This window comes from Heterocephalus glaber, unplaced genomic scaffold, assembly GCF_053883595.1.
Source record: "Heterocephalus glaber isolate CG9 unplaced genomic scaffold, H.glaber_assembly_v1.0 deba00001555, whole genome shotgun sequence".
NCBI lineage: Eukaryota > Metazoa > Chordata > Mammalia > Rodentia > Bathyergidae > Heterocephalus > Heterocephalus glaber.
The window spans coordinates 356,014-372,775 of NW_028258346.1; positions in this window are offsets into that span (position 1 = coordinate 356,014).

Consider the following 16,762-nt stretch of genomic DNA (forward strand, 5'->3'; position numbering starts at 1 on the left):
ACTGCATTCCACAGGACAGTATATCACAAGCTGAATTAATAAATGATTTAGCCATATGTTGACCCAAAGTTGGGAGGATACAAATAAAACTTTTTAAGATCATACTACCTGCCATTCTCAATGTTGCATGATCAAATTAGTCATTCTGCTAATGGGCAATATTTTCTCTAATTTCTTCCTATTTCAGGAGGGTTGCAAAAAAACAGCCTTATACATGTTTCTCTGTGCACATATGTGAGTGGTTCTCTAAGACACCCCGATGCCCCCACACACACACCCAGTAACAACGGAACTGCTTGGCAGTAATGAGTGCACATCTTCAACTGTAATACATTTTGTCACATCGTTCTCCAAAATGATTGCACCAATTTATCCTTCCATTAGCAGTGTATAAGAGTTATAATTGGAAGATAGCTGTGCCAACACTTAACCTTGCAAGACTTAAATTTTGCCAGTCTGCTGAGTTTAAAATGGTATCTAATTATTGTTTTGATTTGCATTTTTCTTTTCATTAACAACTAAGCAAATGATTTACTTAGCTCTCTCACCCTGGAAACCTTTAATCAACTGTGGAAACCATGCCATTGGAGATGGGGAAAAGACTTGTTGGGAGGTTTCCTTTGAATGACATTGTGTCATGAATCTCTAGACAAAAGTATAGTAGAGGATTGAGTGTCCCTGACTTTTATCTTAATGCTTCAGAACAAAATGTCAATTAAAAAAAGAAGACAGGATTCAACCCTGAACTTACTACACATCCCTGCCCTACCTTCCTCAATCTAACTCCAAACTAGCAAGAAATTCTCTTAGAGGAGCCTTGGAAGAATAAACAAAGAACCTATGAGTCAGCTTTAAACATATTTCACATATTTGCTGTTACTATAAGGAATACATGGTGGTTTATAAAGAAAAATTATTTCTTACAATACTGGAGGCTGGGAGGATCAAAAGCATGATCGTAGCACCCATTTGTCATCTAGTGAGGGCCTTGTTGCTTCATCATAATACAGTGGAGGGCATCACATGGTTAGACAGAAAATATAAATGTAAATATCTTTTATAAAGCCATTAATGCCATCATGGGAACCCCACCCTCATGACTTCATTTAATCCTAATTACCTCTCAAAGGCCCAACTCCAAATTCCATCAACATACTCATTTGGGGATAAATTATTCAATATGTTAACTTTTGGGGACACATTCAAATCGTAACACAGGCCTATAATAAATAAGATTATTCAATCCTAGTACCACGCACACAAGACTACTGATTGACTTGTCTTTCACTTTTTCTTTCCCAACACAAATTCTAGCCTCATTCCTGGTGGAGTCAGGGTCTTTAGCTAGTAAGTGGAAGAGATGGTGAGGAGAAAAGCAGTATTAAGATGAGCCTGTGTTTTGTGCCATGATAGCAGGTCTTTTTTATTAGAGTTAATAGATGCAGTCTTTTTTTTCCCCAGTAGCAAGATAAAAATGAGCCAAATGAGCAACTCCAAAGGACACTGGCAAACAGAGATGCTTTCTGCTTATTTGATTTACCAGTTATATGAGAAAGTTCATACTTCTATAATTAAAAATCAAAACACGTATTCCATAGAAGGCAAGAATGATGCTTAACTAAGCAAGTACCACTGGCTGCCAAGCAAAGCATCTCTGCAGAGATGAGAGTGCCACGGAGCCCAGGAGATGGAGGCGGAGGGAAAACACACGGAAAGGCTCCGTGACAGCAGATGGCTCGGCTCCTCCCAGACCACAGAGCCAGATCGACCAGTGTGCACCTGATTCAGGTACTGGGGAGGTTGAAACAGGTTTCAAGGGCCACATCAGGTGGGTTACCCCAAGAACTTTAGGGGTTTTTCCTAAGTTTAATGAAGGTTTATTTACGATCTTTGAGAATGGAAGTGGGCACGATCTGCTTTTACCGCTGAAGTCAGAGACAGTGCAGTAAAGCAAGAAAAATAATTAAGTCATATAAAAACATGCAAAGAAAGAAGAAAATTGCCTTTATTCATGATCAAAACAGTATCCCAAGGAACTCTCAGCACAACTACTATGAAAAACTCATAAATGAATTTTAAAATGTATCAGGATAAAAAAAATTATTAAAAATAACATTTCTTCACAGTACCAGAAAAAACAATTGGAAAATAAAATTTACCCAGCAACATTATTTAAAATAGCATAGGAAAACCTAAAATACTTAGAAATAAAATTAACAAAAAATATGGAAGACCTCTACAATAAAAACTTGAATCCGCACTGAAGGAAATTGGAGACCTAAATAAATGGTGCTAATATTATATTCAAGGATTGAAAGATTCAGTGCTGTGAAAAAAATCAACTCTTTAAATGGATCTAGTAGAGTAAGAGGATAAATTTTACATACACACAAGCAATAAAAGCCCAATCTATTGTAGAATTTGAATTGTTGTTTCTAGATATCAGCATAGCTCTCAAGGCTCCAAAATAGCTATTCACATTCTAGAGAAATATTTTAAAATGTTCATTCCTGTGTAGTTCTAGTAGTGGGAATGTAGGCTCATATAATAAATCAAATTCTTTTTTCTCTTCTTTCATGCCTTAACCATGGTTTTGAATACAAGTTTTATTACTTTAGCTTGAGACTAAAGTGGGAAGAAAGTTATTAAAATACAATTACAGAAAAACACATCTTATTTTTGTTACACTAAGAGCCCTACTATGATGAATTACTTAACTTTAGTTTTATAACAAATGAAAGTTACAACCTTTTTCAACTTTTGTTTAAAGAATCTAAATTAGAGGGAAATGTTTGCTTATTTTTGTGAATTCAAAAAAGTAAAATTAGGTTTAATAGAAATTTAAATAAGAGGGAATGAAAGAAAAATGATTTACCAAAATTTATTATTTATTTACAATAGACTTAAGCCTTCATAGTATATAATCAATTAAAGGGTCTTTCAGCTTCTCTCCAGGACCCTTGGCATATATATAAATTTGAAAAAATCTTTCAAAGCTCATTTTTTCTGATGAATTCCTTCACTACAAATTAAATACTTAGTGGAAGCAAGTAATATTTTATATAGTTGTATATCTTCATTTCAAGAGTTCATGTATGCCCTGATTCATTGTCAACAATCTCCATTTATAGGATGTAACAGATTTTGTTAATGTGTAATTATATATCATTAGACTAATAACATCTGTCATTCATCCAATCCCTCCTATTCCCGATGCTGTACATTACCAACATTATCTCAGTTAATCCTGACAACAGGCCCAGGAAGTAGGAACTATAATTAATCCCCATTTTACAGATGAGGATTCAGAAGTTCAGAGAAAATAAGAAACAAAAAGTCTCATTGTTAATAAATAATAGAGCAGTATTTGAATTAAGTTCCTCGTAACTTCAGAGCCTGTAGTTTTAAAAGCCAGACTACAGTGGTGCTGGATTTTCTCACTTGGATACATGTTATTCATGCATGGCTAATGTCACCCAGGAAGTTACTATCTTTGTATTTGTTATAGTAATGGAAAGCTGACTGACACAAAGGTAAGCAAAAATATCTGTAAGTATACAAAATGTATTGTAGTAACTCAGACCATGTTACCTGCTAACATTAAAGATACCCTAACAAATATGATAAAGATGATATATTTATATTTGAAAACTATTTCAGGCTTTCTCTATCAGTGCTACTAGGTATCACTTTTCTTCATGTAATCATTGAGGAAACTGAGACAAAGGAAGCCCTGCCACTTTCAACAAGTGCCCAGAAGGAGAAAGAACCTACCTAGTAGGTTGTTATAATTAAGGCTTGTAAGTGGCATATATCACTTTACACACTACATTCATCATAATTTAATATGGGAGACAGGAATTATGATCACATGCTTAAAGAGAAAAAGAAATCAACCTTGTTGAACAGCTAGTGGTCTATGCCACACAAAGATTTCAAAGTGTACCATCATGCTCATTTAGAAAATTCTTGAAGGATTTCAAAATGAAGGAGTAAACCAAGAATGAGGAAGCCATGAGATCAGAAACCCAGGGGATGTAGGATACAGTTGTGACAAGACAAGCTCTAGAGTCAGATAGCAAAGAGGCTCCAAGACATGCATGAGGAACAAGGTTTTTGAGTCACCCCATCACTGTGAATTCCACCTATACATGTGATAAAGGTTGGTTTGTAGTTATCAATTCTCAGCAAATATTAGTTTTCCTTCCACACAGAGAAATTTCAACAGGCAACTCTCCTTTCTCACCCTCAGGATACAGACAAAGAGAAAATTTTCTTCTACAGTGGACCCATTCCTGAGGGCTGGTTGTAACTCAGGTTGGCCAATTGAAATCTCAGGGTCCCTTATGCAGCCTACAAAGTCTCTCTCCTGTATAAGAGCAGATCTCAGTGTCCTTAGAGAGACACTGGCCCAGGATTTCTCAATTAACCCACACAGGAAAGGATATTGTAATGTTCATTCCAGAACGTTTTAAGGGTTAAATCTATATCTGAGACCATCTGGAAGCACAAGTTGGCAGCATTCAGGTTGTAACACAAGACTTTGTTCATAAGTTAAAACTAAAATTCCAGTTGTAACCTAAGTTATTTGTGTGTCAGGCAGGTCATAACTTGAGGGTCCACTGTATTTCATTCTTTTTTTTTTTTTTTAATGTAACTCCTTTGGTGCTTTTTGTGCTAAGCTCTCATATTATACTGCACATTGTGGATGGGAGGGACCTCTTTTTTTTCTACCTAAACCCAACACAAACCTTAAAAAGCTGAGAAAATTGGATTTAGTTCAGCAGCACCTTCAAGATATAGGCTCTGCTTAACATACCAAGATCCTACTTTAATTTGCTTTCCAGTTTGGAATTCGAGGACTATTTCCTGTGTAGATCATTGATGCCTTTTGAGTAGAGAAAGAGTTACTTTCAGAAGAATCATTCATGGTCTCTCTTAGGCATCTTTATGGAAATGTAAAAAGTATTTCTTTTTTATCTCATTCTTTCAGCACTATTTGGCTATTGAATTATGTGTACATATGTTAATGATAGAAGACTGCATTACTACTACCAGGTTTGCTACTTTCCATCACCCTATCTAGAAAATGAGTCTTCAATCCTTGATCAGAGTAATTGCCAAAAAACCCCACTGTGATTTCATCAGTGTATAATTTGTATTTTCAAGTAAAACAAGTGAGATTCATTGAAAACAGAATCTTTTATAAAGATAATATCTCCCAAAATGATTTCCTCCCATTGTCAAACACCATTCTTTCATAGTTTGCCTTATAGTTATGTTTGGAGTGGGCAACTGGCCACATGAACTGCACTTCTGGATGAAAATAATTAGATTTATCTTATACCTAAGTCACCAACATCATTCCTCCTGGGAATCTAAAACCAAGGAAGGGGGACCGTAATCGGATTAGAGTTGAGTGCTGACACTGTGCATTCATAGAAGGGAAGGACAGCTACTTTCCTTTATCTACCCAGGAGATGTAAGAGTGATTCATTGATGAGATCATCTGGTCCCAGAAGTGATGATCTGTAAAGTCCATTCTGAGACCCATATATACTTACCTCACTTTTGTATTTAAGATGACTATCTCTCAAGCCAGACCTAAACTCCTGGCCCCACTGGCAATGTCATCTCACCTTGTTATGTAAGAAAACTGTTCCAGTCTACTGTCTAAAATAAGGATAATAATAATAATTAATAATAATACCTACTTCTTAGAGTTGTTGTGAATGTGTCATATTGTTTGCATAACTCAATCTTTCTCCTTTTCACTTTGTCCCTAAAATAAAGAGGACATTTGAGACACAGCCATAGATTAGAACTAATGGTGACCGATAGTTGCCATGTATCATGACCAAAACCAAAAAACAACAATAAAAACTTCCTTATGGTAGCAATAATTTATCACAGCGTAATCTACCAAAAGTTAACCATACAGACATTGGTAATTAGAAGTAGGAATGTATTGTAAATAAAAACCTAAACACTATTACGTTTCTTTCAGGAGTAGGAACTGAGAGGCAAGGAAATGGTATTGAAGATGAAAAAATGGTTACTTGTGTTACTCAAAGACATATATTTCAGACATTAATAAAATACTGCCTCTTGTAATTTGAAAAATAGATCATGTTATCAAGAACTTTCCTTTCATATAAAAATATGGGATGTTGATACACTGTTAGTGTCAATTAGGTATATTTGAGTGTTTTTGTCAAAATAAGACAAGAAATATATAAGCTCAGAAAGTATTGACCAGTTTAAAAGCAGAATTGATAGATGATGTAGAAAAATCAGAAATTTTGGAACTTGCAAGACTGAAACATGTTTCACTCAAATTAATAAAAAGTAAAATTGAGCATTGTTTCACATGACAAGATTTGATCAAGACATACTCATAGCAAAAAACAAAATAGTGGTATGGTTAGCAATTAAGATGAAAATCAGTAAATCATTTTATATAAAATAAGTTCAGGGCAAAACGTCTAAAGCTGTGGTCCATCTATAGAAACCTGATAAATATCTGGAAATTTTAAAAAATGTTGTGGCCATTAGTATCCAAAAGTAACTGTAATCAAGAGATAGAAAGCAGACAATATTTTCAAGAGAGTTGTACTGTCAAAAGAACTGTTGGCTTGAATCCCTTTTGAACGAGAATATTGTGGTCCATGTCTCACCACAGTGTGTTGGATATAGGGGTGGAAGATGACCTCTATCTTGGTTCATAGGTGTCTGACGCAAGAAGATTGCCATCAAATATAAGGGTAGAAAGAAGCAACAGAAGATATCAAGTCAAATATTGTGACAAAGGAAAGGGGTTGAACATAATCCTATTATTATTTTCAAATATCTTCTCCTCTTGTGGGGGGCCTTGTCTCCCCCCTGCTAGAACTCTTGAGTGCCTTTTACGGGCATGTCTGGGCCTGCTGCAAGTCTACCCGGCAACAAGGAAGTAGCCCCAGTACCCTCCCCTTGCTCCTTCCCTCTAGCCCTACGGTATATATGCTGTGGCAGCTTCCGCAATAAACGAGACTTGATCAGAAACCTGTCTTGTCTCCATCTCTCGTGTCTCTTGTCCCTTGTCATTCTCACTCCCCCTCTAGGGTCTCCGTTGACTTACCCGTGGGCCGGGACAAGTGGTGCCCAACGTGGGGCACGAGAACGGGGGATCCAGTGAAGAACGCTGCTCGGGGGCCCAATAAAATAGAAGTGACAAATAAACTAGAAAAAAGAGAATTGCGTTTGATGTGAACCTGCCGTCTTTCCTGCACCTCGGTGAGTTCAGCAGCGATTATGGGACAGGAGATTAGCCAACATGAGTTGTTTGTAGAAGGTCTTAAAAAAATTTTACAGGCACGAGGGGTAAAGGTTACAGTCAAACAGTTGTTAAAATATTTTGATTATATTAGAGATCTCTGCCCTTGGTTTCCCGCTGAGGGTACCATCGACGAGAGGAGATGGAAAGGAGTAGGGGAGGCCCTTAAAGATTATTATGCTACTTGTGGACCAGGAAAGGTCCCAATTACTGCATTTTCTTATTGGAATCTTATTGATGAAATTATCTCCCAAAAACCCAAAGATCCGGTGGTGGCTCAAGCCATCCAGGTCGGGGAGACAGCTCTCCAATCAGAGGAAGGCTTGGTCACTCCCCCTCGGAGTGAGGAGTATGTAAATACCCCCCGAGATGCCAAGATGGCGCCGAGGCCCTGCGGGACGGGACTTCCTCAAAGAATGAGGAAGAAGACTTGATGTCTTTTGATAGTGACGATGAGTCAGACAAAAAAACTACAACCGATGAGGGTTTACAGGCAGGCTCTGCCTCATCCAAGCCTTTTAAAGAAAAGCTTCGGCACTCCTCAGCTTCCGCCTCCACCCTTTCAGCCCCTGCCTCTAACCCCGCCCCACCAGTGAAAGAGGAACCTACCTTGTACCCTTCCCTCTGCCACCTCAGACACACCCCCTTTGCCACAGAACGATCTGGGGGAGGCTGACTGGGCCAATCTTGAGGAAGAGGCAGCCAGATATCATAATCCTGCCTGGCCACCCATAGTCCAAGGTCCTCCTCCTTATGTTCCGGTACCCAACACTCCCAATGCACCTGCTTTGGCATGCCCTGCTGTTGATCCCCAAAAGGAACTCTGGGACAAGATAGAATTTCTAAAAGAACAAATAAGATTAAAAAAGAAACACCAGGAACTTATTACCCAGCTCGAGGGCTTAAGAACAGGCAAAACCCATGAAAATGTCCATAGAGAGGACAAACTTAAGCCACAACCCCCCGTTAGAGGGGCGGCCCCTAGGGTGCCATCCGGGTCGGGAGTATCCCTAGAACTTGAAAATGCGGATGCCTTTCCCGTAACTGAAACTACTGACGCGCAGGGACAGGCATGGAGACACCACAGTGGTTTCAATTTTAAGGTCATTAAAGAATTTTAAATGGCCACAGCTCAATACGGGGCCACTGCACCTTACACAATGGCCATTTTAAAATCGGTGGCAGAAAATTGGCTCACCCCAATCGATTGGCAGACTCTGGCCAGCGCCACCCTTACAGGAGGTGACTATTTACTATGGAAATCTGAATATGTGGAAAACTGCCGAGATACTGCTAGACACAATGCTCAGGCGGGTAATGTTTGGATACTCGATATGCTTCTGGGGGATGGAGCCTATGCCGCCAGCGATCAACAGATGCAATTTGATGCGGGGTTGTATGCCCAGATTCAGACCGCAGCCACTAGAGCCTGGAGAAAGCTCCCTTCTAAAGGAGATGTGAGTGCTTCTCTCACCAATATCTGACAGGGGCCTGATGAGCCCTTCCCGGATTTTGTTCACCGCCTGCTCACAGCAGCGGGTTGGATTTGTGGGAACACAGAAACGGAGACAGATTTTGTTAAACAGCTTGCTTTTGAAAATGCCAATGCTGCTTGCCAGGTCGCCATCCGCCCTTATTAAAAAAAAACTGATCTCTCAGGTTACATTCGCCTTTGCTCAGAAATTGGGACCACCTACCAACAGGGGCTTTCTATGGCTGCCGCCATGCAGGGTTACATGGTCAGACAGTTTTTGTCTTGCCGCCCGGGTAACAAATGTTTCTGGTGCAGGGCAACGGGTCACTTTGCCAAGAAATGTCAGGCCCCTAGGGCGTCGGCCCCTAGGGCCACACCTCCGGGGCCTTGCAATAAAGGGAGACATTGGGCAAATGAGTACAGGTCCAAGACAGACGCTCAGGGCCAACCCCTCCCGCTTGCCCATAACCCGGACCAGGGAAACGGGAGAGGGGGCCAGCCCCGGGCCCCCAGACCCAAACAAATTTACGGGGCACTCAACTTTGCTCCAGCAAACAACAATCCATTTCAGACCTCTTCAGAGCAACAATGGGAAGTGCCGGACTGGACCTCAGTTCCACCGCCCACACAGTATTGACTCCAGAAATGGGGGTACAGGCCCTCCCGACAGGGGTCTTTGGACCCCTGCCTAAGGAGACCTTTGGGCTTGTAATAGGCAGAAGCAGCAGCACTATGGATGGGCTGCTGATCTACCCTGGGGTGATTGATAGTGATTACTCCGGAGAGATTAAAGTTATGGTTTCTTCCCCCAAAGCCATTAACACCATTCAGTCAGGCCAAAGATTTGCTCAATTGTTGCTCCTTCCCCTTCTCCCTACCTCTAATAAGACTCTTAACAACATCAGAGGCAACCAGGGATTTGGCTCATCTGATGTCTACTGGTTGGAAATACTCTCAGCCCAGAAGCCTCTCATGACCTTATGGTTAGATGGGAGACAATTTTCTGGATTGGTAGACACCGGTGCTGATGTAACTATCATCAAAGGAGAAGATTGGTCTCAGGCGTGGCCATTAAAAGACACCCTCACCCACCTCAAGGGTATAGGTCAGAGTCAAAACCCTAAACGCAGTGCCGAAGATCTGACCTGAAAAGACCAAGATGGCAATCAGGGCACCATTCAACCTTATATCATCTCAGGGTTACCCATTAATCTATGGGGGAGGGACCTATTATCACAAATGGGGATGATTATCTCTAGCCCTAATGAAGTTGTCACTATGCAGATGTTTAAAAATGGGTACATTCCAGGAAAAGGGCTAGGTAAACACTCTACAGGTATTATACAGCCCATTGAGCCAATCCTTCACCCCCCCCCCCCCGAGCAGGGTTAGGCCATTTTCCACAGGGGTCATTGACACTCCTGCGGACTATGCTGAAAAGATCACCTGGCTCTCAGATGATCCAGTATGGGTCGATCAATGGCCCCTTTCCAAAGATAAGTTATTAGCGGCTCAGCAGCTGGTGCAGAAACAGCTTCACGCTGGCCATATCATCCCCAGCAATTCCCCATGGAATACTCCCATCTTTGTCATTAAAAAAAGTCAGGAAAATGGAGACTCTTACAAGATTTTAGAACAGTCAATAAGACCATGGTATTTATGGGACCTTTACAACCCGGTCTTCCCTCACCGGTAGCCATCCCCCTTGGGTATTATAAGGTTGTCATTGATTTAAAAGACTGTATTTTCACCATTCCCTTACACCCTGCTGATCAAAAACGCTTCATATTTAGCCTTCCGGGGACCAATTTCTGTGCTCCAATACAACGCTTCCAATGGCGGGTGCTCCCTCAAGACATGACAAATAGCCCCACGCTCTGCCAGTCCTTTGTAGCTTCAGCTATTCAGGCCGTACATAAATCTTGGGCCCAAATGTATGTTATACACTATATGGATGATATTCTGCTTGCTGGACAACATAGCAATGAGGTTTTAACCTGTTATGCCGAGCTCCGCCAAGCCCTTGAGGCTCGTGGCCTCCAGGTTGCCCCCAATAAGGTACAGTTGAAGGACTCTTATACCTTTTTAGGTTTCCAAATGTCTGGACCCCACATTTCACCCCAAAGACTTACCCTTCGCCTTGATACCCTAAAAACTCTTCATGATTTTCAAATATTGCTTGGAGATATAAATTGGCTTATGCCCTATCTTAAATTAGCTAAAGGAGAACTAAGGCCCCTTTATGATATCCTACAAGGGGATAGTCACCCCGCCTCACCTCAGGAGCTTACCCCCACCGGTCGCGAGGCCATCACCTTGGTAGAGCAAGCAATTCTTCGTCAAACTGTTACCTTTATGGATTATGGCTTACCACTACAATATATTATCTGCAAGACCACGCTTTCCCCTACTGCTGTTTTTTGGCAGACCGCACTCCTCATGTGGGTGCACCTTCCCGTTTCGCCCAAACGGGTCATCACCCCCTACTATAAGGCCGTTTCTGACCTTATTGCCCAGGGCAGACACCTTGGAAAGTGCCATTTTGGGAAGGAGCCTGACATTATCCTCCAACCTTACAGTAAAGAACAAATTGACTGGCTTATGCAAGTTACTGACTTTTGGGCAATTGCCCTCGCCTCTTATGCAGGCCTTATAGATAATTATTATCCTCCAGATAAACTTATTGATTTTGCCAATAGACATGATTTTATTTTTCCAAAGGTCACCTCGCCTACTCCATTAACTGAGGCCCTGTTGATCTTCACAGATGGTTCCTCCACAGGGATGGCTGCCTATGTGTGGAACACTAACACCGTCCAATTCCAAACCAGTTGTTCCTCCGCCCAAATGACCGAGTTACATGCGGTTGCAGCGGTTTTTTCGGCCTTCCCTGAAGAGGCCTTTAATCTTTTTACAGACAGTGCTTACATTGCCCAATCGGTACCTCTGTTAGAAACATGTGGACAGATAAAAAATGTTTCCCAGACAGGTAACCTTTTTATCCAATTACAAGGTCTAATTAAAAAAAGATCTAAGCCCTTTTTTATTGGACATCTTCGTGCCCACTCTAACCTACCTGGGCCGCTTACAGAGGGTAATCGGCTAGCAGACCTGGCCACAAAACCTCAGGCTTCTGCCTACTCACTACACATTGATGCCCCCATTCAGATTGACCAGGCACAGAAGGTGCACCAGCTACATTATCTTAGTGCCCACACGCTTCGCCTCATGTATAAACTTACTAGGGAACAAGCTAGACAAATTGTTAAAACCTGTCCTACGTGCACCCTCCATCTTCCCACACCTCATCTAGAAGTTAATCCTCGTGGCTTAATTCCAAATGCCCTATGGCAAATGGACGTCACACATTACCCTGAATTTGGAAATCTTAAATATATACATATATATCGATACATATAGTAGATTTATATTTGCCACCCTGCAATCCGGGGAGGCTACTAAACATGTAATTGCCCACCTTCTAGTTGCCTTCTCAGTACTTGGATGTCCACAGCAAATTAAAACAGACAATGGTCCAGGCTATACCAGCTCTGGCTTCTCAAAGTTTTGCAAACAATTAGATATAACACACATAACGGGAATCCCATATAATCCACAAAGACAAGACATTATAAAAAGAGCCAACCTCACACTCAAAATTACATTAGATAAAATAAAAAGGGGGGAATGGTACCCTATCAAGGGGTCACCCAGAAACCTAATATCACATGCACTATTTATTCTTAACTTTTTAAATTTGGATGCTAAGGGATTATCCACAGCTAACCGTTTCTGGCAGCCAGAGATGCAAAAACAATTTGCCTCTGTGATGTGGAGAGACCCCCTGGACCACTCATGGCATGGGCCTGACCCCATACTCATCTGGAGCCGAGGGTCAGTGTGTGTTTACTCCAAGGAAATGAAGTCGGCCAGGTGGCTTCCAGAACGCTTAGTGAAACAAGTTGATAAGCGTATTGATGATACCAATGACCTAATATTGTCCAATTTCAACCAGTTAACAATGGCACCTACAATTATAATCTAATAATCATAAAGAGAATAGTATAATTCAATTTGGCCAGATATATTTGAGTGCACCCTAATTTTATAAACTGTCTCACATGTTTGTTGTCTGTTGTTTGTGTTTGTACAGTTGAGCTCAATATTTCTTTTCCTTCCTTTTCAAAAGATATTCGCCTATCGTTAAATTGGCTTACAGATAAATGTTATTAAATTAAAGGCATGCCTTCCTTCCCAGGTTGCTAATTGATCAAAGTGCCACTGAGATTTATTTTATAAAAGTAATGTGTATTGTCACCTACATGCAATAATCAAATTGCAATAAACAGTTGTAAAATAAAAAGATATATATATTCTTAGTTGCTTGTCAAAATGATTAGAGACTATGGGGACTCCCTTTGATGAATATAGAAGTGGCCACCCAGAAAATGATTATTCTGGTCTTAATTCATTAAAGAGACCCCCTAGCAAATTTTATATTATAATCTCATGGGAGACACATCACAACGAATATTGTCTAAATATGTTATAAATTGATTACATTGGTTATCCTTGATATTTAAGCACTGAATATGTTATTACAAAATGTTTACATTGGTTAAGTTCTAAATATGTTATTGTAATATGTCCACATTGGTCATCTTCAAAAGCTTAATCAGGTTAGCCTAATTCTCTTATCTACAGCCCAGCCTTGCTTACATCGCAGGATGAAATTTTGCTTACAGGTTAAAAAAGATGACATCCCTGATTCTGTTACATTGCCTGTTGCTGCTCCTGGCACTGGCAGCAGAAAGCGGATTTCAACCAGTTAACAAGGAACAACTGCTCATTGCCCTGTCTGGTAACCCCTGTGACTGTGCCGGGGGTTCTGGCGAGCCTGTACCCACAAGTTACACCCATAGTACTGATTGCGGCAGCAAGACTGCCTACTTGGTTTATAAGGCCTCGATAACAGGAGGATATAACCAAAAATGGGATTGTGTCACTAAGCCTAAAGTCATACTAACAATCAATGGCAAACCAGGGCCATGCCCTACCGGCTGTACCATGGCCACAGAGATACATTCTACCTGTTATATTAAAGTCCAACAATGTGCACATTCCGATGGAAAAATATATCTAATTGCTGTTCTACAAAGAACTTACAGGGGCTCCTTCGGGGGTGACTGGGACTTTTCCAGTCCCCCTGGATATCCTAAATTTGGCCAAGCCTCTTACAGCAGCAGTCCCAGGAAAGATGTCTGCTGGCCGCCACAGGCCCCAATTCATATATCTGATGGTGGCGGGCCTTCAGATCAGCTCAGGGAAGAGCGAGTACAAAAACAGCTTGAAACTATCATCCAAGAGATGTACCCCTCCCTAAATTATCATCCACTGGTCCTTCCCAAACCTCGAGGCCCAGACCCTGACTTCCAAACCCTGAGTGTCTTAGAGGCCACTTATCAATTGATCAATACATCCAACCCAGCCTTTGCTGCGGATTGTTGGCTATGCTTGACCCTTGGCACACCCCTGCCCCTCACCTTGTCAGTTGTCAACCAAACTGACTATGCCAACAGCTCTAGTTACAATTGCAGTTTTTCTCTGCCCTTCAGGGTCCAGCCAGTACAGTTCAATGCCTCAGTTTGTTATCTAAGTTCAGGCCACAACGATAGCTTCGATATACCTGTCGGAGTCCAAAATTTCTCTCTCTGCTCTGTAACGCTTAATGGCTCTGCCGCCATTTGCCCTGCCCCGGGTAACATGCTCGTTTGTGGAGGGAGCTTGGTGTTCACCTCCCTCCCCACTAATTGGACTGGGCTGTACGTGGTGGTGACTGTCCTCCCGGACATCGCCCTCATTCCTGGAGATGAGCCAGTGCCCTTGCCCAGCTTTGACTATATCGCTGGGTGACATAAAAGGGCTGTCTCACTGGTCCCCTTGCTCGTGGGGCTAGGGGTGTCCGGCGCCCTTGCCACTGGCTCCGCTGGCGTTGGAGTGGCATTACACTCCTATGCCAAATTATCCAACCAGTTGATTAATGATGTTCAAGCTCTCTCCAACACTCTTACAGATTTACAAGATCAGACTGATTCTTTGGCTGAGGTGGTCCTTCAAAATAGAAGGGGTCTGGACCTCCTCATGGCGGAAAAAGGAGGGATTTGCATAGCCCTAAAAGAACATTGCTGTTTCTATGCCAATAAATCTGGGATCATCAGGGGAAAAATTCGCAAACTTCAGAAAGATCTAAACAGACGATGACAAGAATTCGCTCAAAATCCCCTCTGGACTGGCCTCAATGGTTTCCTCCCTTATCTTCTCCCTTTGCTGGGACCCTTATTGGGCCTACTTCTGCTCATTTCTTTGGGGCCCATAATATACAACAAAATCATGGCCTTTCTTAGAGCCCAGATAGAGACAATAAAAACAGCGCCCATACAGGTCCACTATCATAGATTGGCAATGGCTGACCAGGACAAATGCCGGACAGTCGATTAGGTCCTTGCCATGGCAAAGTGTTCTTGCCGCACCTGGTGAGTGGGCTGGCAAGCCAATGATGGACAACTGAGCAAGCGTGCCATGCAATGAGAGAGCCCTCGTGCACCACCTAAGACAGGTGCCAGAGCCTTGATTCTCTGGTTGACCGATGACGGGTAAGATGCACGGTGCAGACACCTATGTCGCTCTGACCCAAGACAGGCTCAGCCCCCACAGGCTTGGCTCTCCTGACGCCTTTCTACTATAGTTATAATTTTAAAGAGAGGACCTGTGGGGGGCCTTGCCCCCCCCGCTAGAACTCTTGAGTGCCTTTTACGGGCATGTCTGGGCCTGCTGCAAGTCTACCCGGCAACAAGGAAGTAGCCCCAGTACCCTCCCCTTGCTCCTTCCCTCTAGCCCTACGGTATATATGCTGTAGCAGCTTCCGCAATAAATGAGACTTGATCAGAAACCTGTCTTGTCTCCATCTCTCGTGTCTCTTGTCCCTCGTCATTCTCACTCCCCCTCTAGGGTCTCCGTTGACTTACCCGTGGGCCGGGACATCCTCTCATCCTCATTTGTTGACATTTGATATGCAGTGCCACATACGGAAAGAACTCATTTCCCCACCCAGCTGTTGACTAGCTAGGTCATGGTTCTAGTTTGTTCAATATACCGAGACCAAGAGGTAGTTTTAGGAGCCACTTCATGGCTAGCTAGTTATCTTTTTTCTTCTGCCTTGAAATGAAAATAGGGCTACTAGTTCAGTGGGGCATATTAAAAATGATTGATGAAACAGAGAGTTTAAGCCAACATACTACCAATATGCACAGGAGCAAGCAAATCGTTGCTGTTTCAAGCTATGGAGATTGGGAGCTATTTGTTACTGGAATATAATCTAATAAAGACTGACTAATATATAAAGAGCTTAGAATAGTTATTTTATTCCTCCTTTGATAAACTGTACTATTCTTGTAAACTTTATGCTTAAGCTACTGTGCTATTTGAAACTGAACACTTTCTGTATGAATGATCAAAACATTTTGTTAAGAAATACAACTAATTAGCTGGTAACTTTGTACAAGTTATACATGATTCAAAATATTATAAACAATTAATTTAATTACCAGCAGATCATTAATAAAAAACACAATATGTAGTCTTTCAAAACAGGTATATTTTTCTTATTGGGTAATTTCCAACAACCAGACATTTGCAAGAAATGTAACTTCCTAACTGAGTAAGCAATAACAGAAAATCTTCACAAATATGACAAAACTATGTTTTTATTTAGTATATTTTTAATTTTAAGAGCAATGGGATGAAACATTAAAGAAAAATATATTAATATGTGAGCAGGCTGACTGACCATAAGCTTAATATGAAATCCTAGAAAGCTAATATAAACTACATACCTAATCATTATTGTAGTTAAAAATAATTCCATTTTGTTTATAAAGATCTATTAAAAGTTTCCAATAAAAATATAAATAACA